This window comes from Prionailurus bengalensis, chromosome B1 (assembly GCF_016509475.1).
Source record: "Prionailurus bengalensis isolate Pbe53 chromosome B1, Fcat_Pben_1.1_paternal_pri, whole genome shotgun sequence".
In the NCBI taxonomy this organism is placed as follows: Eukaryota; Metazoa; Chordata; class Mammalia; order Carnivora; family Felidae; genus Prionailurus; species Prionailurus bengalensis.
In genome coordinates this window covers 134,116,190-134,142,892 of record NC_057344.1, presented here as the reverse complement: position 1 = coordinate 134,142,892, position 26,703 = coordinate 134,116,190, and the positions used below count along the sequence as shown (strand labels likewise).

General features: G+C 38.8%; 1 protein-coding gene across 2 annotated transcripts in view; it reads right to left on the bottom strand.

The window, feature by feature from the left end:
• KLHL8 (kelch like family member 8) overlaps positions 1-6,456 on the bottom strand; it is a 79,862-nt gene extending 73,406 nt beyond the window's left edge. For both annotated transcript variants that reach the window (XM_043572226.1, XM_043572227.1), the window contains exon 1: positions 6,351-6,456. The gene's annotated coding sequence lies outside the window, so the exon portion shown is untranslated. The remainder of the gene's footprint in view (positions 1-6,350) is intronic.
• Between the last annotated feature and the right edge of the window lie 20,247 nt (positions 6,457-26,703).

Sequence of the window (26,703 nt, the reverse complement as noted above, 5' to 3'; positions counted from 1 at the left end):
TAAAAAACAAAAAGAAAAAGAGGTAGCATGATATAGCAGAAGTAACAGTGAGTTAATCAGTATAATTGGATTTTAACTAGCTACATTTTGGGTAAGTTACCTAATCTCCCCAAGTCTCAGTTTCTTCATTTATAAAAAGAACAGGATTGGGCAGGTCACAGATCATCAATCTTTTTCCATAAAGGACCAAACAGTCAATATTTTAGGCTTTGTGGCCCATACGGTCTCTTTCATGACCACTCAAGTATGCCATTACAGTATGAAAGCATCAAGAGACAATACATAAGGGAACTAAGTGTGGCTGTGTTCCAATAAAAACTTTATTTACAAAAGTGAGAATAAGCTGAGTTTGGCCTCTAAGACCCTAGTTTTAGGTAATCACTGTTTATTTCTAAACTATGAGAGTACTTTTCTTGTATTTGAAATTCCTTAAGCTCTTGCTTAGATTTTTAGAAAAAATCTGTTAGCAATAGCTAACACAAGGCACATAAACTAATGATTAATAGCAGACCTTATGATCAGTTTGGGATTCTCTGTTAGCTGTTAGCCTTGGGCACATCACTTAAAATCACTCTGGGGGTGCCTGGGTGGCTCAGTGGGTTGAGCATCCGACTTCGGCTCAGGTCATGATCTCGCAGTCTGTGAGTTCAAGCCCTGCGTCAGACTCTGTGCTGACAGCTCAGAGCCTGGAGCCTGCTTCAGATTCTGTGTCCTCCTCTCTCTCTGCCCCTCCCCACTCGTGCTCTGTCTCTCTCTGTCTCAGAAATAAACATTAAAAACAATTTTTTTTAAATAAAATAAAATCATTCTGAACCTCAGCTTTAAGTTTGTTGTGAAGTTTAAATGAAGTAATAATATATAAAATGTTTAACCCTGTATCTAGTTTACAATAGGCATTCAATAAATGAACATTATTGCTTTTATAAATTATGTGATCCCGAGTCCTTAGTCAGGAACACAATACTCCAATCAACATCTTTTCCAACAAATAAAACATGCTTTATAATAATCTACATGCAGATGCATTTTTCATTACAGAAAAAGATAAGGACTGGTTATATTAGCCTAAGTCTTCCTTATTGTTGTTGTTCTTTCAATGACAACAGTCAGCTTTGAGTGCTTACTATCTACTTACTAGCTGTATGGCCTTGGTTTAGTTATATAACTTTTCATTAGCCTCAGTTTCTTCATCTGTAAAAAGGTGGAAAACAACAGTACCAACTTTACAGGACTGTTATAAGAATTAAATGAGTTAATAAACTGTCTAGCACATAAACTATACAAGTAACTGCTATTATTTGAGCTAGATATGTAACATTTGTTCATTTCAATCCTTGGGACAACCCAAAGAGGTATTATTCCTACCTGACAGTTGTGGATAAATTAGTTCAGAGAAGCTAAGAAAGCTACCCAAGGTCACAAAGCTATTAAGTGGCAATGCCAAGGACTCAACATAGGCTTGCCTGACTACAAAGCCAAAAGTCTTACCACAAGGCCAAAGATGACGTTAACTATATCTTTGTATGGTATATATAAATTATAAGAACTAAAATGGGGTATTAATAATTATCTCCGGGGGCGCCTGGGTGGCTTAGTAGGTTAAGCGTCCAACTTTAAGCGTCCAACTTCAGCTCAGGTCATGATCTCACGGTCTGTGAGTTCGAGCCCCGCGTCGGGCTCTGGGCTGATGGCTCAGAGCCTGGAGCCTGCTTCTGATTCTGTGTCTCCCTCTCTCTACCCCTCCCCTGTTCATGCTCAGTCTCTCTCTGTCTCAAAAATAAATAAATGTTAAAAAAAAAATTAATAATTATCTCCCCATACAGGAAATGTTTTTCAATTTTTTAAAGTTCAAAGATAATACACATAAAATCACTGATCTTAAAATGATAGTTTTTCCATAGGTAAAATTTTTACTGAAATGATCCCCCTTTGTTTTAGATCCAATTAATTTAACTCAAACTTTCATTATTAAAGTAATAAGCAATCCTCTGCATTAAAATAACTAAAGATGCAGCATAGTGACTTACCTTGTACATGCAAAGTACTATGCAAATGCTAGTATCCACCTCTAATTGATCTTTGAGATTTATCTAAACCTCTCAGATTAATTTTATTAAGAAGCAAACCTGGTGAGTCAAACACAGTTCTGTTACACTACTCTATAAATTCCCAAGAATTGACTTAGAATCTGAACTTCGAAAAGCTTTCCAGTTCATATGAAAATACCAATATCAAAAGGAAAAGTAAAAAATATCTCAAGGAAAAAGACAAAAAGATATTACTCTGCTGCATACATTTGTTATTAAGTTTGTGCTGCAACACTTAACTCACTTCCTACTCTTCAGGCCTTGTGAATGCTACTCGAAACTGATCCAGAAACAAGTTGGCTTCACACGGTAAAGCCTCAGAGCCCAGCAACCTAATACTAAAAAGAAAAATAGGGCAGTTTGATATAGCTTACTTCCAAACTCTATTATAAGAATGAACCCAAACTTAGAACTCTAACCTAACTCTAAAATTCCCCAAATGCAAATAAGATTAATTTTAAATGTTATAAACTAAAATTATAAATTATAATCTAATTTATATAAGCAGGTGGCCAATTTCTTGAAAAATCATACCCAAATTCTTTCCAAACCAGCAACACTGTAAGTCAAAATAACCATCAATTAGGATTTAATAAAACTTTACACTCCGTGCTATACAAGAAGAAATATCACATAACAACAAATATCTAGTTTGGAAAACAAAATACTTAATTTTCTTTAGCATTTGGTGTTCTGTAGAGAAAAGAAAAAATGTTCAAATTTTAAAATAAGGAAACCAAATTATCTTTAAGCATTTCAAAATAAGATTCTAACATGCTGGATTGTATTTGGGTGTCATTCCTTGGGACCTATTCTATTGCCCATCAAGAGTGGAGGGGAGGGGCGCCTAGGCGGCTCAGTCCATTAAGGTTCCAACTTCAGCTTAAATCATGATCTCACGGTTCATGGATTCCAAGCCCTGTGTCTGGCTCTGTGCTGACAGCTCAGAGCCTAGAGCCTGGAGCCTGCTTTGGATTCTGTGTCTCCCTCTCTCTCTGCCTCTCCCCTGCTCGTGCTGTCTCTCTCTCTCTCTCTTTTTTTTTTTTTTTACATTTATTTATTTTTGAGAAACAGAGTGAGACAAAGCGTGAGTGGGGGAGGGGCAGAGAGAGAAGGAGACACGGAATCTGAAGCAGGCTCCAGGCTTTTAGCAAGCAGTCAGCACAGAGCCTGATGCAGGGCTCGATCCCATGAACTGTGAGATCATGACCTGAGCCAAAGCTGGACACTCAACCCACTGAGCCACCCAGGCACCCCCCTCTCTCTCTCTTTCAAAAATAAATAATAAACATTAAGGGAAGAGAGGAATGGGCAGTATCTGCCTAACAACAATGGACCAATCAGTGGTGTCATCTCCATATATAAGCAGCAGCACTATTATTTATTTGAACATAGTATATCATTAATATCAACTACTAGTTCTGGAAGAAAAACAGGCACTCATGGTGCTTCAAAGATTACCTTTCTTAAAAAAAAATTTTAAAACCTAATATTAAAAATAATCTACAAAATGTTTAGCAAACAAGCCTGCCTAGATAACCGATCCTAATAGTTCTTAAAACCTTTGGTTGGCAGGGGAGGGGGGGGGGGCATGAACACCTTTTGAACATCTACTGAAAGCTAGGGGTCTTTTCCCCAGAAAGTACAGATACACAGAGTTCACAGACTCTGGGAAGACTATTTATGGACACCCTCATAGATCTAGGTTAAGAACCAGAGAGATGAAGTAGAAATTTTCCCAAGGCATTTTTGACTCTCTTCCATAATTTTATCTCTGACTCATCAAACTAAATCATTCATAACCAGACAATAAACTCTCATGTTCTGCCAAACAAACAAAAAAAAAAGTTTGATGGTATTAAGCCGTATTCACCTGAAAATATGATGAATTGGCAGAATTTTAAAATACAGCATCTAACTAATGATATCAATAAACATTATAGTGTATTATGACAGTTTATAAAATGATTTCACATTATAACAATATTTTATACCCCTTTTACAGCTAAGAAAATAATTATTTTTGTTATTCTATGAAGAATTTCTTCTCATTCATCTCTTTAATTCTTAATATACAAAAACAAATAACTTTGTTGAAAATTTAAACATAAGAAACCAAAAGTTTAAACACCCAATTTTTTTAAAACACAAAAACTAACTGAAATTAATTTTTAGGATGTTCAAAATATCTTGTAATCTTTTGGGGGGGGGGGATTATTTATTTAGAGAGAGTGTGTGTGTAAGCAGGGGAGGAGCAGAGACATGGGGAGAAAATCCCAAGCAGACTTCTTCAAAGTCAACTCTGAGCCCCATGTTGGGGTCCATCCCACCAAGATGGAGATCAAGAGAGTCCCACGTTTAACCCACAAGCCACCCAGGGGCCCACCCTTGTAATCTTTTTTCAATAACAATACTCATTTCCATTCTCTACAACTCTTAATTAAAAGTTCTCTAAAAAAAAAAAAAGTGTTATTTGTCTAAACCCCATAGAATATACAACATCAAGAGTGAATCCTATTTAAACTACAGACTTTGGGTGATAATGATCTGTTAATGTAGATTCATCTTTTCTAACAAAACTACCATTCCCACGTGGCAATTTTGATAGTGAGGGAGGCTGTGCATATGTGGAGCAGGGCAGGAGGCATATGGAGGCAGAAGGTATATGGGAAATCTGTACCTTACTTAATTTTGCTATGAACCTAAAACTGCCCTAAATATAAACTCTGTTTTGAAAAAGGAGTCAGTGGGTGTGTCAAAATTTACCTGGCTTTCTTAACAAATGAGGAAATACTGTTTTGTAAAAATTACCCCGACTGTGAATTAAGTTTCCTGCCAGAATACAGAATGTGCAATTATTACAGAATATATTATCATTAAAAAAACCCCACAGTAATAGTAATCTTATCAAATACTAAAAGAATGTTTTAAATGTTAATACGAAACAGTACATATGTGAGTACAGTTATCTTAAGATTCCTTTTTATATTTATGTTCCTATTATTTGATATTTTAAAAGGCAATATACAAAGGGACTGAAAGTTGTAGTTCAGGAAGGAAAAGGAAAAGCAGCAGCCAATGAAAAAAGCCACCGCCAAGCAGAGGTCCTCCTGTTCTCCCAAGACCACCCTCTGCCAGAGTCAGGATTCAAGGGAGATGGAGAAAGGGTTTCCTCATAAACTGAGAATAAAGAACAGCAAACGTCAATTATCAACTTACAGAAAACAAAAATAATGAAAAAATGCAACCAGCAGATAAACTACTTTCGTCAACCCAGGTTTTTCGAGACGCTTTCCCGAAAGTATCCTCCCAAGGCGGTAACATTAGCATAGGGTAAAGGGCCAAAAACAGTTATGCTATTAAAACGGATAAAAGGGAATTACTGAGAAAGGTTCAACTTCCTACGTAAAGTCATCGGATTCAACACTGCCAAGTGGGAAAATACGTAAAATGCTTTTCATACCCAGGAGCGCAAACGCTACGACTGTGCAAATCCAGTAAAGGGTAAACCCCGGACTAGAAAACTCCCAACTATGTAGACAAATCGCCCTCCCTGAAGAAATCAGCAAGTTTAGTGGAAGGAAGAAAGAGCTGGTTGTGGAGCAGTAAAACAAACTCCACGGAGCGGCTGCGTGTTCGGAAAGAGGCTTTGGTTACTGGTGTCACACCAGGAGGCACTCTTCCATTAGGATCTATACTCCCGCGGAAGGGACATCTGACGCGAGCAGCACACCCCCGGTACCAGCAAGTCCCAACGGGCAGCGAGCCCCTCCGGCGAGCCAGTCCCCGGCGGGCTGCGAGTCCCCACGCCGCAGGGCCAGGAGACAGCCCACCTGCCGCGCACCCACAGGCCGGCCGCCCTCCCTGGGCCCCGAACCCGGCCGGCCGCCCCGCTACTGTTCATTCCTTGCACGCCACCAAGCACCTGCCTGTCCGTCTCTTCTTCGAAAGACCGAGAGGAGACAGCCAAGGGGCCACCGACGGGGATGACAGAGCCAGAGGCTGAGGATCTCCTCGAGGAAATGCGACCCCATTCCTCCCGCCAACCAGAGCGACAGAAAACGTGCAGAGGTTTAATGGGCCCCAAGCCCTCTCAGCTGTGGAGTTTTAGTTACTGCTTGGTAGGGCTGGAGTATCCCGGAGCCAGAAGCGAAAGCTCGAGCGGCGTAACGATATTTAGGGTTGGGTTAAAGGAGGGCTCGGCGTCAACCCACAGCACCGCACAAAGGAAGAAAGGAATGAAGGGGGAAGAAGAGCGGTTACCTCGGTCCTCCGCTTGTCCCTCCGCTCGGTTCCTCCCGGCCTCGCTAAAGCAGCAGACGCGCAACCAGGCTACCGCAACCCAGCGTCTCTCCGCAGCACCTAGCGGCGCCGCACTAGACCCGCGCGAGCACCCGACGGACGCGCGCCCTCCTGCGCGGCCCCGTAGAGCCCTGGCGGGCGCCGGGCTTCCTCTCGGCTCAGCCCCGAGAACGGCGGCCTCCGGCGCGGCGAGAGAAGCGCGCGCCGAGGCCCGCGCACAGCACTCTGGGAGGTGTGGTTTATGGTTACCTCCGCCGGGTGCCCGCCCCCCACCGCGTCCTCCCCGCCCCCTCTCGCTCAGGAGCGGCTGGAGGCTTTAGGAGACTGTTGATGCGGTGCTGCCGGGGGGCGGGGGAAGGTTGACCAGGGCCTATGGGACGTCCTCAAAACAGATCGAGACAGGACACCGCATAAATAATTCTGGAGTTATCTATCCATTGCTTACATTTCCATGGCCGTGCAAAATTCAGTTTCTTTTTACATCCACCAACTTCCCTCCTGTGCGTTGGGTATTCTTGGGGTTTATACCTCTTTTTTAAAAAAGGTGGGAGAGCGGGAGGACTTCCGTTTTTATTCCTATGACAGTTTCTCCACGCTTTCTGCAGAGGATATACACAGCAGCTTGTGTTTATAAATATAGACCCACAGTTTGTAAACTTAAGCAAGCAGTTAACTGACCTAAGCACACGCTGCCAAAAACCATTGAAAGAAAAATGATGTTGAAAGAAACCAATTTTTCCATAAAGTCAATGGAATGTAGAGGTGGGAGATTAAGAGAGAGCAAAGAAAAAAATTTTTAAGTATATTTTCCTAATATGTCTTTTGTTAGACAAGCTCAAGCTTTTACAATCCCAGAAATATATTTCAGAATAAATTTAACTCTCGGTACATTTATGAATATTAACACATAGGTTTATATTGACACATAGGTTTGCTAGAAAAAGAGCTTTTTAAAAAAAATATCATTTTAGATAAAAACCCAAAAATGACTACTTGAATCTGAAATTTCATTTCCAGAAAAAAAATCACTTTTTTTTACATAACAGAAATTGAAATAAATAATCCTTAAGATTTCAAAATATTTCTCTTCAGAGCATTGTATTTTACAAATTTAATGTCAATGCCCTTAGAAAAATAGAGCAAGACCTGTTTTAAAGTGTACACACACAGAGCTCCAGCTCAGTGAGTTAAGCAAACCACATTTGATGTCATGCCTGAGGCTCTGTGTTGACAGTGTGGAACCTGACTGGGATTCTCTCTGCTCCCTCCCTGCTCACACAGAGTCTCTCTCTCTCTCTCTCTCTCTCTCTCTCTCTCTCTCTCACGCATACACATGAATAAATAAATAAATGCATAAATACATAAAAAAACAGAGTGTGCACACACATACAATTATAAAATTTGTCTGGAAGCATGATGTAATACAATATATATTTAATAAAACCGGGACATCTGGGTGGGTCAATGGGTTAAGTGTCTCACTTCCACTCAGGTCATGATCTCATGGTTCATGGGTTCCAACCTTGCACTGGGCTCTGTGCTGATAGCTGGGAGCCTAGAGCCTGCTTCGGTTTCTGTGTCTCCCTCTCTCTCTGCCCCTCCACTGCTGGCTCTTGCTCTCTCACTCTCTCTCTCTCTCTCAAAAATAAACATTAAAAAATGTTTTTAATAAATAAATAAAACTGTGTTCTAATAGAATTTTTTTCTGTAATTAGAACTTTTTTTTTTTTAATCGGGTGTACTATGTCTCCTAAAAAATCTCATAGAGGGGGGCCTGGCTGGCTTAGTTGGTAGAGCATGTGACTCTTGATCGCAGGATCTTGAGTTCAAGACCCCTGTTAGACTTAGAGCTTACTTAAAAGAAAAATGAAATAAAAAATGCTTATACAGCAGAGCTGCTTTTTTCTCTGCTGAATATACAAAGCAATATACTACCTGTAGTCTCTAACTACATCGAAGAAATATACACAAAATTTCAATACTCCTCATTTATTTATTCAAAAATATTTATTGAGCATTTACTATTTGCCAGGCACTGAGCCAGGAAATGGGAAATACACAGTGAACAAAACTAAATAGTCCCTGCACTCCTGGAGACCTAAGATCTAGTGGAGGAAACAGAAAACGAACAGAGAAATAAAAAGGTATGCATAGAGTGACAAGGGGAGTGGGGAACACATAAAGTAGACCAATCTAGAATTTTTCATTGGGAGAGGAGAATCACACAAAAAACCTGAAAATTAAATTCTCAAATCAAATGTCAATAAACTAGGAGTAGGGGGGGAGAGAGTCGTTCCCTAAAAAATAATATAGCCACAGCAGTGCTCTCAATTATTTTAAAAATATATATATATCTCACAAAACAAGATATGCCTTTGAGGGGGTTCAAGACATGCTACCCCAGAATATGGCACATTAGCATATGGAATAAAGCTAAAGGAATTTGAGAAAAATGGCAGAAGGAGGAAGGTCACTCTGCGCTTCACCCTCTCACCTTTCTTCCCTGAAAGAGTTCATAAAACTACCATGTGAAAGGTGCCTTCCCTGTACCAGGAGGAAAGAAGACATTTTAATCACAAGAAATGGAATTTAGGATGGAGAAAGCTATATGAACGAACCTTGTTAGGGGCGACTGGGTGGCTCAGTCATTAAGTATCTTGGCTTCGGCTCAGATAATGATCTCTGATTTCCTGAATTCAAGGACCCAGATCAGGCTCCACACTGGTAGCCTGAGCACCACTATGCAGCATCACCTCGCCCGTCCAAGTCCTACAGAGTCGCTGAACTGCACTTTCTTACCATTCCTCCACCCCATCTTATCACCTCTTTCACAGCCAAACTCTACTGTGGTGCTTTAACTTCCCTTAACAACTGTCATTTCCTGACTTCTCCCCCACAACACACTGATGGCTACATTTTCTGGCCTTCACCCTGCAGCCCAGTTTATGCTATTTTAATTTATGACCTTCGTTACCCTTGCCAATAATCAGACATGGGTATCTCTAAACCTTCGCTAACCTTTTTCCATTCTAGTCTCTGAAATATTTGCATTTCCTTAATTTCTCTCTGGGCCTTTGTAATTGCTGTGCCTTCTCCCTCTTTGCCTGGCTAACTTCCACTCATCATCCAATATCAACTTAGATACTATTTTCATTGAGGAAGTCTTCCCTGGTTACAGTCCCCTCTCCTCAATTCTGGGTTAGTTTCTTACATATATGCTCACATTGTAACCTATTTTTGCCCCAAATGTAGCACTTACCGGTGAGAAATTTAATTAGTTATCTACCCCTTTCATTCATCCGAAGGATGCTTAAATAGAAAGTAGGAGCATAGTACTTGATTTATGGTAGCTGTTTAATAAACACTCAGACAATAAATGAATCCATATCAACTTTGTGAAATAAAGGAGAATTGAGTAAATATATTCAGAAAAGGGCCAAATAGTAAATATTTAAGGCTTGCAGACTCTAAGGCCTTGTCTCAACTATTCAACTCTGCTTTCTAAAGGATGATAGTTAATTCCCACTGGTGGCTTCAGAATATCTCTGTAAGACAGAATTTGAGTTAAAAAAAATGAGTGAAAGGAGTGGGGGAAACTCTGGGCTAGAGAACATTACTTGAGGATATATTTACACAGTAGATACATAGTTCTTGTTTACAGTAATAAATTTTTTGGGTAGTCTGGGTCAATGGATGGAGCTAAAACAGAAAGCATCTTTGGTATGGCCATTGCTGGTTCAATTTGTGCACTAATTTTTTCTTTTGAAAATCACTTGTGTTTGTGAGTTTTTACAATTTATAATTTAACCCACGTTCCCCTCATTTTTAACATTTCACTTTTGCTACTCCATCCTGCCCAAGTCAATTTCGTGTGAACTTGCCTAGACATGTTTGAGCTTTCAGGCTATATATTTGGCTCTCTAGAGCAATCCATGAAGTAAGAGGATGAGAGCAATTTGCCTCCATCCCTACCCCCTCTATAAGTATTGTGACTTCAGTCATCAGAAAAACAAATTTAGAGAAATTCTGTTTTCCAATATCTATGTTTGAAATATGTGCAATACACTCCTGAGCAAAATTGTATCCATATACACGGTAGAAACTGACACAGTGTAACAAATGCAATTGTGTTTCAATTCCAACGTGTATTCCAAATGTGTGATCTGTATACAAAGTACTTGTTTCAGGGCACCTGGTGGGCTCAATGGAAGGAACATTTGCCTCTTGATCTTGGGGTCATGAGTTTGAGCCCCACGTTAGGTGTAGAGATAAGTAAAAAAAAATTAATTAATAAAAACTTTAAAAAAAGGAAAAGTACTCGTTTCATTAAGATTTAGATCTATATTACATTAGGTTTCTGATAACATCTTCATATTAGTTTAATTAAATTAAATGCAGCATGGCAGATACTGCTAGTTGCTTAAAAAATATCTTCCTGGGGCGCCTGGGTGGCGCAGTGGGTTAAGCGTCTGACTTCAGCCAGGTCATGATCTCGAGGTCCGTGAGTTCGAGCCCCGCTGGGCTCTGGGCTGACGGCTCAGAGCCTGGAGCCTGTTTCCGATTCTGTGTCTCCCTCTCTCTCTGCCCCTCCCCCGTTCATGCTCTGTCTCTCTCTGTCCCAATAAACGTTGAAAAAAAAAATATCTTCTTGCCTTCTTTGTTAATAAAAGAACCCCAGTTTCTTGAGGGGTGGCTATGTACCTAGCTAACAAATTATCTTTCAGCCTCTCTGAAAATGTAAGTTCTAAGCATTAGATAAAAGCATTGCATGGAGGTTTGGGGATGGCTGCTTAAAGGGAATTGATTCAGCTGGGAGGATCCTCTCATCTTCTCTCTTCCTGGAAGTAATACCTTCTCGGCCTTTTGGGTAAGATCAAGTGTAGTAATAGCTTGAGTTCTAGCAGCCGTCTTGGACCAAGAGGTTATTTGAGTTATGAATAGGATGACAAATGACAGAGGAGCCTGAGTCCTTGATGACCATTGAACCACCAAACAGTCTCACTATAGGCCTTGAGGAGTGTGAATTTCCAATTGCAAAAAGAATAATATCTGTATGTGATAAACAAAATGTAGCTGCTTACAAATTTTGGAACTGCCACAGAGGCCTGCCCAGGCTTGCAGGCTTTCTTTCCTTGTTAATTAGCAATTTAAGACTGCTTTTTCAATGGGTCAGTAGAGAAAGATGGTTCAACAGTCAGGAGCCAAGAAGAGATGAGCAGATGAAAACCACTGATGAAAAGCGGTAAGCCAAGATTGAGTAATCAGACAGAGGATGTATAATGGATGTGAATTTACTTCACTAGCCAGTGACCATTTCTCATAGAAACTTTAAGACAATACTTTGAGGCTATCACGTTGCAACCTTTTGTAGATGCTGTAATTCTTTCCCTTCAATAGTTGCTGGCTGTCCTGTAACCATCCTGCACCCATAATATCCTTACACAAGATGGTCCAGAAAGAAGCTCAAATTTCAGATCCTTTCTGTAAGTAATTGTCTTCGGGAGTTTACAAGCCAACATTAAACAAGAGAAATTGTTATAAATTCATTTATTTTTTAAGGAAGCAGAACCAGAAGTGAAACTTTCAGCCAATTTCCTCAGAGGCAAACTGGATTACTAGTAGAATAGCATGTTGTTCAGCCTAGTTGGAAGGTTTCAGTTGCTAATTTTATCATCAGCTGAAAACTTGTATCATAGAAGACCAGCGGGTAATTGGATATGTGCCTACCTCGTGGAGGTACCCACAAAAAGACTTCCTTTATGCTCCCAACCGTTGACTAGAAAACAAATGAGGCCAAAGAGAGCTCAGGATAGAGAATATGAGATGACCTTTGCTGCATGCTCATTGGCAAACAGCCATTTGCATGTCAGTCAAGAATGTTTAAATTTCGGGGCGCCTGGGTGGCGCAGTCGGTTGAGCGTCCGACTTCAGCCAGGTCACGATCTCGCGGTCCGGGAGTTCGAGCCCCGCGTCGGGCTCTGGGCTGATGGCTCAGAGCCTGGAGCCTGTTTCCGATTCTGTGTCTCCCTCTCTCTCTCTGCCCCTCCCCTGTTCATGCTCTGTCTCTCTCTGTCCCAAAAATAAATAAACGTTGAAAAAAAAAAAAGAATGTTTAAATTTCAATAAAAAAAAAGAATGCTTAAACTTCACTCAGAATATTATCTTCATATTTGTAGTATCATTTTTCTTTAAAGGGGTACCTGGGTGGCTCAGTCGGTTAAGCGTCTGACTCTTGATCTTGGCTCAGGTCATGATCCCGCATTTTGTGAGTTTGAGCCTCGTGTTGGGCTCTAAGCTGATGGTACTTGGGATTTTCTCTCTCTCTCTCTCTCTCTCAAAATAAGTAAATAAACTTAAAAAATTTCAAAAGAAAATGTCCATCTTACCTGCCTCTACTCTGCAACATGAACCCTTTCATCAGGTTCTGTCAAACATTTCACCCTTCTCTCAACAGAGCCTCCTCCCATCCTTTCAATCAGGCAGCTGACAGAAAACTCACGGTGTATTGAGGAGCAATTTGAAATTTAATAAAGGTATGAAAAGGTTCTAGATTCTAGGAAAAGCTCCTAGGAACAATGCGGTATTCCTGAGCGAGCAAGAGAGTAGTTGCTAGAAGGTGGAGAGGAGAGAAAGCTGTGTGTACAGGCCCTCCTGACTACAGTAAAGACTTGCTAAAGGAAAGCAGCTAACTTGTAGTGACCCTGAGAGAAGGAAGTTGGGATAGATACCTCCTTGTCCTTCTCTTTCACCTCAAGCACAGCCCCTGCCAAAGGTGGCTGCTGGGAGCCAGAGGACAAGGAAGTCTGTTAATTTTGTCCAAAAGGTCAGATTTTCTGGCACCAATCAGGATAGAGACAACAGGAAGATGTTCAGCATACCTGCTATTACACCTTTGTTGGTGCTGGGCTTATCACCTAGAATGCCATTATTGTCAATTGTAATATAATCCTCTGGTCTGGCCTATGATTCAGTGTATGACCTACTTTTAAGTATGGAAAGGCCTCTCTCCTCAATATTTTATCTGTATCACTGGCACTGACACTTGACTATATACATCCTTATTATCACTTTAAAGTTTCACATGTGTATACATTCCATTCTATTGTAAGCTCTGTGGACCAGAATTTATGAATTACACTTCTTTTTTTTTTTTAATGTTTATTTTTGAGAGGGGGGAGGGGCAGAGGCCATGGGGGACGGGGTGTGGGGGGGGAGGTACGGTGGCAGGGGAGACAGAGGATCTGAAGCAGGCTCTGCGCTGACAGCAGTGAGCCCAATGCAGGGCTTGAATTCACAAACTGTGAGATCATGACCTGAGCCGAAGTCAGTCGGATGCTCAACCAACTGAGCCACCCAGGCACCCTGAATTACACTTCCTTTCTAGTTCCACAGCATCTAACAGTGTTCAGCACAGACCACTTAAAACACACTGTAGACTTCTTAATCCTCTCCCTCTTTTTATCATCATCACAACCTACCTACCCCTTCATATTGTACCTTCATATTATTATGTAGGCATTCAGTGGGGAAAAAATCATTCAAAGTCAGTATTGGAAAGCGGGAGATATCCAGATGTTAGGACTTTTACACACTGTGTCAGTAGGGGTTTTCCTGAAGTTGGGCAGGTGGAACCTAGGCTTCCCTGTGCAGACATCTGTGACTCTTTACCTGAGGATTTTTGTTTTTGTTTTTTGTGGTTTTTTTGTTTGTTTGTTTTGTTTTTGGCTTCCTGAGTACCCAAAGGCAAAGGAGGCCAGAAGCTGGGAAGTTAGCTGTCTTCCCTCTCTCTTACAAGCATCTCTCAACCAGTGACTGAGGGAGTTGACTAAAAATCAAAGCAAACTCACTTACATGGCAGGGGTGGGGGGTAACTCTGAGGTACCTTCCACACAGTTTCCCAGAATTCCTCAGGGAACTGAACTCAATTGCCCACAGAGGTAATCTACATGATAATGCACCTTTAATAGCTTCCTTCTCTTTCTCATTCTGCATCTCTGCTGCCCCTGCTTCTGGGAATCACCTCCCAAATGAAATAATTCTAACTTAAATTCTTATCTTCAGCTTTACTTCTAGGGTAGAATGATGAGATATACCACAGATAGCTTACTTGTGGCAGGAATATATAAAGGATGTGCTTTGCTGGATATAACCTCTCTATCCTGATGTTTTCCTCGTTCTTTGCTTTCATGATATCTAAACATATTTTTGAACCACTGCAGAAAAATTATAAAGACATTTTTAAAACTAGAAGTAAATGTTAGTGTAATTTCATCTTATTATAAAAGCACCATGTATTTATTGTTGAAACAGCATCATCATTCTAAAATAGCAACAGTTAATATCTTGCTGTGTATCCTTTGGACCATTTTCTTTACATGAATTAACATTCTTTTTTTTTCTCACTTGAGAATATATACTGAATAAATTGTCAAGTTAAAAAATATTTATGTTTGACAACATTGAAAAATTGTAGCCTGTTTCACTGTATGGATTTACCATTACTATCCCTTTAATCAAGCTTTGATTTTTGGTTATTTTGAGTTTTTTGGTTTTCAAAAAAGGCTGTGTAACTTGTAGCTAAATCATCAAGATATTTCCCCAAATGTGAAACTACAACATCAGAGGGCACATAAATTCAAAAGATTTGTGATATCTTAACCTAAGCGGCCCCTAGGAAGGTTCATCCTCTTACCAGTAATGATAAAATTGTTTATTTCCTGACAACTCTATCAATTCTATTTTCTTTTTAAAGTCTTTGCCAATATTTATTTCTTTGATTAATAATAAGGATGAACTTTTAATATTCCCATTGGTAATTCTTTTCCTTTTTTTATGAATTGCCTTCTTTCTTTTTATTTTTAAGTTTATTTATTTATATTGAGAGGGAGAGAGAGAGAGAGAGAGAGAGAGAGAGAGAATCCTAAACAGGATCCGCCCAGAGCCAGATGAGAGGCTCAAACTCACGAGCCATGAGATGATGACCTGAGCCAAAATGGAGTCGGACGCTTAACCCAGGCGCCCCTGAATTGCCTTATTCCTATACATAAGGACAGTTATAGGAAGATGCTGCTGTAGTACTAGCTGAAGGTCATGCTGTATTGCTCTTTGTTACTCAGTTATTCTTCTTGCAGAACAGACCTGTCTAATAGAGTCCTCTGACATCTTCTGGCTTCAGGTATCGAATTCACATTTAAGTTTTACCTTGACCCCTGTACCAGTGACCCCTCACATGAAGGTTTTTTGTTTTTTGGTTTTTTTTGTTTGTTTGTTTGTTTGTTTTGTTTTGTTTTTAGTAAGCTCTATATCCAACACGGGGCTTGAACCCATAACTCCAAGATCATGAGTCATAAGCTCACTGACTGAGCCATCCAGGCACCCCTCACATGAGTCTTTCTAAAAACCTAGTGGATCCCTCCACTGGATGTCCTATCAATATTATCAGCATGTTGAGTCCTGACTTCCAATCAGTTACTATTCCCAACTTCCTCAGTGACACCCAAATTCTCTTGGCCTCCAAAATTTGAAATAGAGGAACTTCTTTTTAATCTCTTTTCTTTTTTGTACCCCAATCCAAATATGATTTTGCAGTTTCTTTGTTCACAATATCTCATTTTCTCCTTACAGCAGGATTCTCGCACAATCATGACACCGAGGTTTTTCTTTCCAGGAAGCAACTTTATTTGTGCTGGCACGAGCTCAGTTGGGTCTGTACCCAAAAAAAAACTGAGCCCTGAACACCACAGGGGCTTTTTAAGCGTTTTCTACTTCTTTGTCCCCCATATATGGATAATGTATAGACATACAGTCTGATTGGATAGTCTCATGTTACAAGGGCTTGAGGGATGTCACATAGGCATGGCACATAACATAAGGAAGGTTGCCTTCCCCTATCTTGAGGTCTTTTCTTACCATATTCCTTAGGGAGGAGACCCTACCACACTCCTAACACTTTATCTCTACATTCGTGACTCAAATTTAAACCTATCACATTCTGGGGGCGCCTGGGTGGCTCAGTCGGTTAAGCGCCTGACTTTCGCTCAGGTCATTATTTCATGGTTCATGAATTCGAGCCCCATGTTGGGCTCCGTGCTGACAGCTCAGAGCCTGGAGCCTGCTTCAGATTCTGTGACTCCCTCTCTCTCTGCCCCTCCCCTGATCACACTCACTCTCTCTCTCTCTCAAAAATAAATAAACATTAAAAAAATTTTTTTCTGGGGCACCTGGGTGACTCAGTTGGTTAAGCGGCCGACTTCGGCTCAGGTCATGATCTCGCGGTCCGTGAGTTCGAGCCCCCCGTCGGGCTCTGTGCTGACAGCTCAGAGCCTGGAGCCTGTTTCAGATTCTGTGTCTCCCTCTCTCTGACCCTCCCCCATTCATGCTCTGTCTCTCTCTGTCTCAAAAATAAATAAATGTTAAAAAAATTTTTTTTCTTTAAATCTAACACATTCTATCAGAATGACTTATCTCAATTCAGAGCTAATTATATGTTTAATACAAAATTTTTAAATGTTCTAAAATAATTACATTTATTTGGCACTTAATGGTATATGTGCATGTACCACTTAAATAAAGGTAGAAAGAAAAAAAATAAAGGTAGAAAGGGTAATTAAATAAACTGTGTACTTACCCTGGTGGGGTGCTTTCCAAACACATCCCTGTCTCTCTTCCACAGATAAACACTATCCCGAAAGTAGTATTTATCATTCCCACATATTTATTTGTAGTTTTATCATTTTTGCATTTATTTTTCATGTTTTTGAACTTTAAATTAATGGTAACATATGTATCTTTCTGCAACTTACTTTCTTTGCTCACTATTGTATTTGAGATATTTGTCCTTGTTAATGTATTTGGTTATGGTTTATTCATTTTTTATTGTTGTATGGTATTGCATTGAATGCATATACCATACTTTTCTCATCTTTTCTGTTGATGGGTAATTGAGTCATTCCTAGTTTTTTATGATTACAGACAACACTGCTATGAACATTTGTGACATGTATAAGTTTACATAGAAAATTAAGAGTTTCTCGGGGCGCCTGGGTGGCTCGTCGGTTAAGCATCCGACTTCAGCTCAGGTCAGATCTCACACTCCGTGAGTTCAAGCCCCGCATCAGCCTCTGTGCTGACAGCTCAGAGCCTGGAGCCTGCTTCAGATTCTGTGTCTCCCTCTCTCTGCCCCTCCCCCATTCGAGCTCTGTCTCTGTCTCAAAAATAAACATTAAAAATAATAATAATAAAAAAAGAGCAAATTTTAAAAAAAAATTAAGAGTTTCTCAAGAAGTAGAATTACTGATTTCATAGTGTTGGTGACTTTCATGTCACTAAATAGTGCCAAATTGTCTTCCAAGATGGTTATATCACTTACAGTTTTGAGAAAACTTTCTGAGGATTTCAGTTGTTCCACATTCTGGCCAACACCTAGTTTTCCCAGACTTTTTCATTTTTGTCAATCTGGTAGATAAAAATAGTATCTCCTAGGGGCCCTAGCTGACTCAGTTGGTGGAGCATGTGACTCTTGACCTTGAGGTTGTGAGTTCAAATTCCACATTGGGTGTGGAGCCTACTTAAAAAAATAGTATTTCCTGGTTCTAATTTGCATTTATCTAGTTATAAATGAGTTTTAATATTACATATTCAGATTTCCTTTTCTGCAAAATTTTTGTTTAATTTTTCCTCCATTTTAAATTTGATTTTCATTCTTTTCAGATTTTTTTAAATTAAAAAAAATTCAAGATAGGTTTTTAGGAGTAATTTTTTATAGTCTAAATAGTAATTCTCTGTTTATTATATGAATACTAAATATCTTCTCTGGCTTATGGCTTGTCTTCTTGCCTTTTTTTTTTTTTTTTTTTGAGAGAGAATGAGTGTGTACAAGTAGGGGAGGGACAGGGGAAGAGGGAGAGATAGAATCTTAAGCAGGCTCTGCTGTGAGTGCAAAACTCAATACAGGGCTGGATCTCATGATGGTGAGATCATGAGCTCAGCTGAAATCAAGAGTTGGATGCTTAATGGACTGAGCTACCCAGGTGCCCTCTTCTTACTTTCTAATAGTAACATTTGATAATCAGAAATTCTTAATTAGAATGATAATAAAATGTATCAAGCTTTATCTAATGGGTTGAGCTTTTCATAACTTAAAAAAACTTTCCTATTCATGAAACATAAAGTTGTTTTTTTTTCTAAAGCTTTTGAGGTTTACATTTTATATGTAAATCCTTAGTCTGCCTGGAAGTGATTTTTACAAATGAAATTTTTTAGCATCATAGCCAGCCTATAGAAGATACTCAATATTTTCCATCTCTTTTTTCATTGTTTGATTTATTATTTTATCATTTTTTTAAAACTTTTAAAAAAAATTTTATTCATTTTTGAGAGAGAGAGAGAGAGAGAGAGAAAGACAGTGCGATCCGGGGAGGGGAAGAGAGGGAGGGAGACACAGAATCTGAAGTAGGCTCTGAGCTGTCAGCACAGAGCTGGATGAGGGGCTTGAACTCATGAGTTGTGAGAACATGACCTGAACCAAAGTCAGATGCTTAACCCACTGAGCCACCCAGGTGTCCCTAAAGGTTTTTTAAATTTTATTTTTGAGAAGGGGCACCTGGGTGGCTCTGTGGGTTAAGCATCTGATTTTGGCTCAGGTCATGATCTCATGATTCATGAGTTCCAGCCCTACATTGAGCTCTGTGCTGACAGCCTGCTTCAGATTCTGTGTCTCCCTCTCTTTTTCCCCTCCCCCACTTGGGCCCTGTCTGTCTGTCTTTCTCTCTTTCTCTCTCAAAAATAAACATTAAAAAAATTTATTTTTTGAGAAAAGAGCATGAGCAGGGAAGGGACAGCGAGAGAGGAAGACAGAGAATCTGAAGCGGGCTCTGCACTGACAGCAGCAAGCCTGATGTGGGACTTGAACTAATGAACTGTGAGACCATGACCTCAGCCAAAGTGGACACTCAACCAACTGAGCCACCCAGGTATCCCTTGATTTACTATTTTAAATAAATATTTTTAAGTGTTTATTTCAAACTAAATGTATCTTTTAGAAGCATTCCACAATGCATTCTTTGTCATTGTTTAGACATTGCTTAAACTATCAAAAACACAGGCCAACTAACAATTTGCTATAATCAACGTTCAATTATTGGATGGATCAGTACATTTAGAGTAGGATGAATTTTGGGTCCATATTGTAGGTATAAAGATATTTTTAAGGATTTGACCTGCTAAACTAAGAAAATAGAAAAATATTCTTCTATTTACAATAGCCAAATGGTGGAAGCAGCCCAAGTGTCCATCAATAGGTGAATGGATAAAGAAGAAGTTTTATACACACACACACACACACACACACACACACACTCACACTGGAATATTACTCAGCGAGAAAAAGAATGAAATCTTGCCATTTGCAACAAGGATGGGTCTACAGGGTATAATGCTAAGTGAAATAAGTCAGTCCAAGAAACACAAATATCTTATAATTTCACTGACATGTGGAATTTAAGAAACAAAACAAACTAACAAAGAAGAAAGAGACACACCAAAAACAAGACTTTTGAATACAGAGAACAAACTGCTGGTTACCAGAGGGGAGGTAGAGGAGAGATGGGTGAAATAGGTGAAGGGAATTAAGAGGACACTTACTGTGATGAGCATTGAGTAATGTATAGAATTGTTGAATCCCTATATTGTAATATAAGTAATATAATTATACTGGGCTTAAAAAATTACACAAACAAACAAATAAATAGATATAAAGGTATAGAGTCCAATCCCTGCTTTATAAAAATAAACACATTTGTATATGCATAGGAATGTTAGTTATGTGGCACACTGAACAGTGGTCATCTCTAGTGATGAGATTGTGAAGCATAGAGCATATTGTCGTTAAAAAGTACTGTTCCTCCAGGAAAAAAATTTTGTGTGTCATCCTTTGAGACAACTGGACAAGCTACACCTTTGTTGGGGGTGGGGGGCAGGGGAGCATGGTTGTTATCATTTAATCATCATCTGTTATGATCTTTAACTATAACAAATCAAGTGTTAAAAATGTTCTGTACTTCATATTGAATATTTAAATACAACCTTAATTGAATATGGAGATTTATGATATAATACAGTCTTTCTCTTCAAGTTGTTCAAACCCTACCAGCTCCTAATGTAGGAGCCAGGGAAAAGCCAGACCCATTCAATGATTCGGCACCAGAATTAGATTAAAATTTGTCTTTTGGATATGTGGAGTGGGAGGAAGTGAGACTCCCTAATAGTTGTAAAGCCCTTGGAGCGCCCTCTGCTGGAGCATGTTGGTAAAGGAGCAGTAGTGAAGGAAGCACTCTACCTTCAAGGTGGAAGGAATGGAAACAAAAGGAAATAACTCTCTAAAAGTTAAATTTGATAGCTTTGATACAAGTTAAAGAGAAAGTTTAAAAAAAAAACCAACAGTAGTCTCTCTCCTAGGGATTTTGGTAAAATTTGCCATGTTTCCTTCTATTTTAGGAATATTTGCCTTATACTAGGAAAAAAACGCCATGAACTTGATTTGTTAATAGATAGATACCTTATGGGAGGCAGCCTCAGAGAAGCACGTGGCATCATTTTAGCAGGCTGATGATAGAGAATTTATTCCAAATAAATTTAAATAAAAATTAATATTTACATAAAAGCTTAGACTTTTATTCATTGTGTAACTTTTGGGAAGTCATTTAATTTCTCCATACTATGTCTCTCTAATTTTAAACTGAAGATGACAAAATCAATCCCAACCACTTTGATAATGAGAGAATAAATGAGAAGACAACAGATGTGAAATGAACTTCCAAAGTGTCACATATTCTCATGGCTAAAATCCCAGAACTGGCTGGTAGCCATGTTCCCAGATGAATATAATGTTGAGTCTCAGGCACGGTACCAGGCCCTGGTGACACAGTGATGAATAAAGCATGCTCCTCACCCTCCCAGAACTCACAGTGTACCAGTCTACTAGGGAAGACACCATAACACAAATAATAACAATAAAACATGGCAAATCCTATAAAACAAAAATATATTGGAAAATTATGGGAACACATAATTTTTCCAGAAGATCAGAAAAGTCTTCAAAGAAAAGTTGTATTTGCACTGGGACTTGAGGGATGAGGTACTTGCCAGTACATTTTTCTTTCTTAAAATTGTTTATTTAGCTGTTCCCAGTAGAAACTCTCTTCCAAGAAATTTTTTTTAAAGTATAATTAGAAGAACAGAGAGTTAGGCTAGTTCTAGTTTCTTTCATCAGAAGGCTTAACAAACAACATAGAGATTCAACCATTGGTTAAATAAATAAACAATTAGTTTGAGATAGATATATCAGCGTGGACATAAGGAAAATATTGGCTGATTGACAGGGAGAAATTAATGGAGTGTTAGTTTCTAAGTTTTACAGTTATTTATAGCCTATTTCTGAAAATAATATTAGGCTTGATAGCTTTTAGTTGGTATATTGAAGATAATAATACAAATTTAACATTGATAATGAGTTCTGCTCTTGCTCTTCTTGCAGAAAAACAAATCTGTGTCCTGTTAATACCTTTAGGTCTTCGGATGCTAGGCATTACAACTGATATTCCATGCATTTAGTCCTGAATGACTTATCAACAAGCATATTCTTAGAGCAGGGTGAAAAAGTGTATAGCTGCAATTGCCTATATCAGAAAAAAAAAAAACAATAAAGAGCTTAAATCAAGTAAACTGAAAGCAAATAGAAGTTAGGAAATAATAAATGAGTGGAATTATATAAAAATTTTTTTAATGTTCATTTATTTTTGAAAGGGAGAAAGAGAAAGACAGTGTGCAAGCAGGGAAGAGGCAGAGAGAGAGGGAGACAGAATCCAAAGCAGGCGCCAAGCTGTCTGTATGGAGCCAGATGCAGGGCTCAAACTCACAAACCGCAAAATCAGGACCTGAACTGAAATCAGAGGCTTAACCAACTGAGCCATCCAGAGGCCCCAATGAGTGGAATTATATAAACTGGAGAATGTAAAAACAAAAGAGAAAATTAAGGAAACCTAAAGGGTTTTTTTTGAAAAATAGTAGCAAAAGGGTAGATTTAGCAAGACTGATGAAGAAGAAAAGAAGGAAGACTGAAATTACTAAAATCACAAGTGGAAATAGGGTAATTACTACCAACTTAAAGAAACAAAAAGGATTACAATGGAATACTGTAAACAATTAAATGTCAACTGAAGGTCTAGATAACCTACATGAATGAACAGATTCTTATAGCTGTCCCAATTTCCCAGCTCATTCTGTGAAGTTAGCATTATTCCATTACCAACAAAGACATCACAAGAAAACTATAGATCAATATTCTTTATGAACACAGATGCAAAAATCTGCAACAAAGTACTGGTGAACTGAATCTAGCATCACATTTAAAAGATCGTACACCACAACTAAGTCGGATTTATCTCAGGAATGCAAGTACAGTTCAACCTATGAAAACCAATCAATTTAATATATCATATTAAAGACTGAAAGGGGGAAAAACCTACATGATCATTTCAATAGATGCAGAAAAAAACACTTGAGAGAACCCAACAACATTTTATAATAAAAAACACACAACAAACTGGAAATAGAAGAGAACCTCCTCATCCTGACAAAGAATATCTGTGAAAAACTCACAGCTAAACATCATACTTAACTGTGAAAGACTAAAAACTTTCCCCTAAGATCATGAACAAGACAAGGATGCTCCCTCCTGCCATTTCTATTCAACACTGTACTGGAGGTTTACCAGGGTAATTAACCAAGAAAAAGAAATAAAATGCACTCAAATTGGAAAGCTAGAAGTAAAAGTCATTTTATCCATGGATAACAGAATTTTATATATAGAATATCCAAAGGAATCCACACACACACAAAACTATTAGAGCTAATACATGAGTTCAGTAAGTTTGCAGGGTATAAGATCAATACACAAAAATTAGCTGTATTTCTATACACTAGCAATGAATAATCTGAAAATGAAATTAAGAAAACAATTCCATTTATAATAACATCAAAAGAAATATAAGACTTGTACACTGAAAACCATAAAACGTTGTTGAATAAAACAAAAGGAGACCTAAATAAATAGAAAGTCATCTCATGGTCATAGGTTGGAAGATTTAATATCATTAATATGTCAATACTTCCCAAATTAATCCAGAAATTCAACATAATCCGAACTGTTCTTTTTTTTTTTTGCAGAAATTAACAAGCTGATCCTAAAATTCACATGGAAATACAAAGCACACAGAGTAGCCAAAACAATCTTAAAAAGAAGAACAAAGTTGAAGGATTTATACTTCCCAATTTCAAACTTACTATAAAGGTGTGGTAATCAAGACAGTGTAGTACTGCTAGATGGATAGACATACTAGCCAGGATGCGAAAGAATGAGTTTGGATCCCTCTCTTACACCATATACAAAAATTAACTCAAAATGGATCAAAGACCTAAATGTAAAAGCTAAACTATAAAACTCTCAGAAGAAAACCGAGGCATAAACCTTTGTGGCTTTGGATTGGGCGATGGTTTCTAAATATGGTATCAAAAGCACAAGTAATAAAATATTAAAATTAAAAATTCTTTTTTTTTTTTTTTAATTTTTTTTTTCAACGTTTATTTATTTTTGGGACAGAGAGAGACAGAGCATGAACGGGGGAGGGGCAGAGAGAGAGGGAGACACAGAATCGGAAACAGGCTCCAGGCTCTGAGCCATCAGCCCAGAGCCTGACGCGGGGCTCGAACTCACTGACGGCGAGATCGTGACCTGGCTGAAGTCGGACGCTTAACCGACTGCGCCACCCAGGCGCCCCTAAAATTAAAAATTCTTAAGTGGGCTTCCTCAACAATAAGAACTTTTGTGCTTCAAAGGACACTATCAAGAAAGTGAAGTGACAACTCATAGAATGGGAGAAATATATGCAAAGTATATACTTGATTAGATACTTGTAACCAGAATGTATAAAGAATATTTACATCTCAATTTTAAAATGGGCAAAGGACTTGAGTAAGCATTTCTCTAAAGAAGATACACAAATGGCCAATAAGCACATGAAAAGATGTTTAACATGATTAGTCATTAGTAGAATTGCAAATCAAGACCAAAGTGAGATACCACTTCACACCCATTAGGATGACTATGCTAAAAAAGGCAAACAATAATGAGTGCTGATGAGGAAGAGGAGAAATTGGAATCCTCATATACTGTTGGTGGGAATATAGAATGATGTGCTCACCTTGGAAAACATTTTGGCAGTTCCTCAAAAAAGTTAAAAGTAGACTTATTACATGACACAGCTATTTCATTCCTAAGTATCTACCAAAGAGAACCGAAAACTTATGTCCATACAAAAACTTGTGTATGAATATCCATAACAGCATTATTCATAATAGCCCCGAAGTGGAAACAATGTAAATGTCCATCCACTGATGAAAGGATAAACAAAATGTGGTATGTCCATACAATGGAGTATTATTCAACCACAAAAAGAAATGAAGTACTGGTGATACATGCTACAACATGGATGAACCTTGAAAATACTATAGTAAGTGAAAGAAGTCAGACCTTAGGGCACCTGGGTAGCTCAGTCAGTTGAGCCTCCATCTCTTGAATTCAGCTTGGGTCATGATCCCCAGGTCATGGGAACCCCGACATCAGGCTCCGCACTGAGTGTGGAGGCTACTTATTATTGTCTCTCTCTCTCTTCCTCTGCCCCTCTCCCCCACTGGCACACTCTTTCTCTCTCTCAAAAAATTTTAAAAATTAAAAAAAAATCTTTAAAATTTTAAAAAAAGCAGAAATCAGACACAAAAGGCCATGTAGTCTATGATTCCATTTATGTATAATATCCATAACAGGCAAACCCATAGTATCCAAAAGTAGATGAGCAGTTGCCAGAGAGTGGGGAGTGACTGGTAATGTACAAATCTATTTTTGCAATGATGAAAATGCTCTGGAATTATAGTGGTGACGGCTGTACAATTTTATGAATATACCAAAATCCATTGAACTATGTACTTAAAAAATTAAACACAAAAAAAGAAAGAAAGAAAGAAAGAATCATAACCTCAACAACATTTTAAATCTTTGGAGGTAGCTAATAATAATAATATAGCACTAAATATTATAGCACTATTTTTAGTATTCAAAATCCATTATAGATAGTAACCCATTTGTCCTCAGTACAAGCCTATGACACATTCCTATTACCATCTCCACTTTTTAGAGGAGAAAACCTGAACTCAGAGAGATTAAGTATCTCGGGAAGGTTACACAATTAGGAGGCAGAGCTGGGATTCAAACCCAAGCAGTCTGACATGGAAGTACATTCAACCAGGACACTCCTTTGGGTTGTCACTGTGACTATGCAACAGAGTTCCAAAGGAACTGGTAAACAGGAAGTAACTTATAAAAAACAATTCATAGTGACAAAAATTATTGTGCCTTCTAGAGAATATTGGGAAATTTAATCCTTAAAATTTTTTTAATGTTTATTTATTATTTTGAGAGAGAGAGAGAGAGAGAGAGAGAGAGAGAGAGAGAGAGTCAGAGTATGAGTGGGGAAGGGGCAGAGAGAGGGAGACACAGAATCTGAAGCAGGCTCCAGGCCCCAAGGTGCCAGTACAGAGCCTGAAGCGGGGCTCTAACCGTTGGATCATGACCTGAGCTGAAGTCGGAAGCTTAACAGTCTAAGCCACCCAGGGGCCCCTAATCTTTTTTTTTTAAGGTTTATTTATTTTTGAGAGAGAAAGAGCATGCAAGTGGGGGAGGGACAGAGAGAGAGGGGAACAGAGGATCCCAAGCAGGCGCCATGCTGACAGCAGTCAGCCCCGTGCAGGGCTTGAACTCACCAACTACAGATCATGACCTGAGCCAAAGTCAGATGCCCAACTGACTGAGCCAACCAGGTGCCCTGAGGAAATTTAATCTTTTAAAAGAGAAGAATAAAATAATTTATTATTAATTAGCCCGGTTTAGGAAAGGTCCGTTCCTGGCACTTACATTTCAATATTATTGGCAGCATGCAAACCCAAAAGCTTTCATATTAATTCTTTCTGAAAGGTGTGTTTTTTTAAATCTTTGAGAATTAGAAATATTCACTTTATTTTGAAGTAGAAGCTGGAAAAACCCGAATGGGGCATTTAGCTCTGATAATTAACAAGGGCCGAGTTTCTTTTAATGCTGCCAACTCCAGCAGGCTCAGTGAGGCTTGTGCTACAAGCTGCTGCTAACAGTGGGGTTTAGTTCATACTGGCAAGTCTTGCCAAGGTCCACTTTGTCTCTGCACAGAGG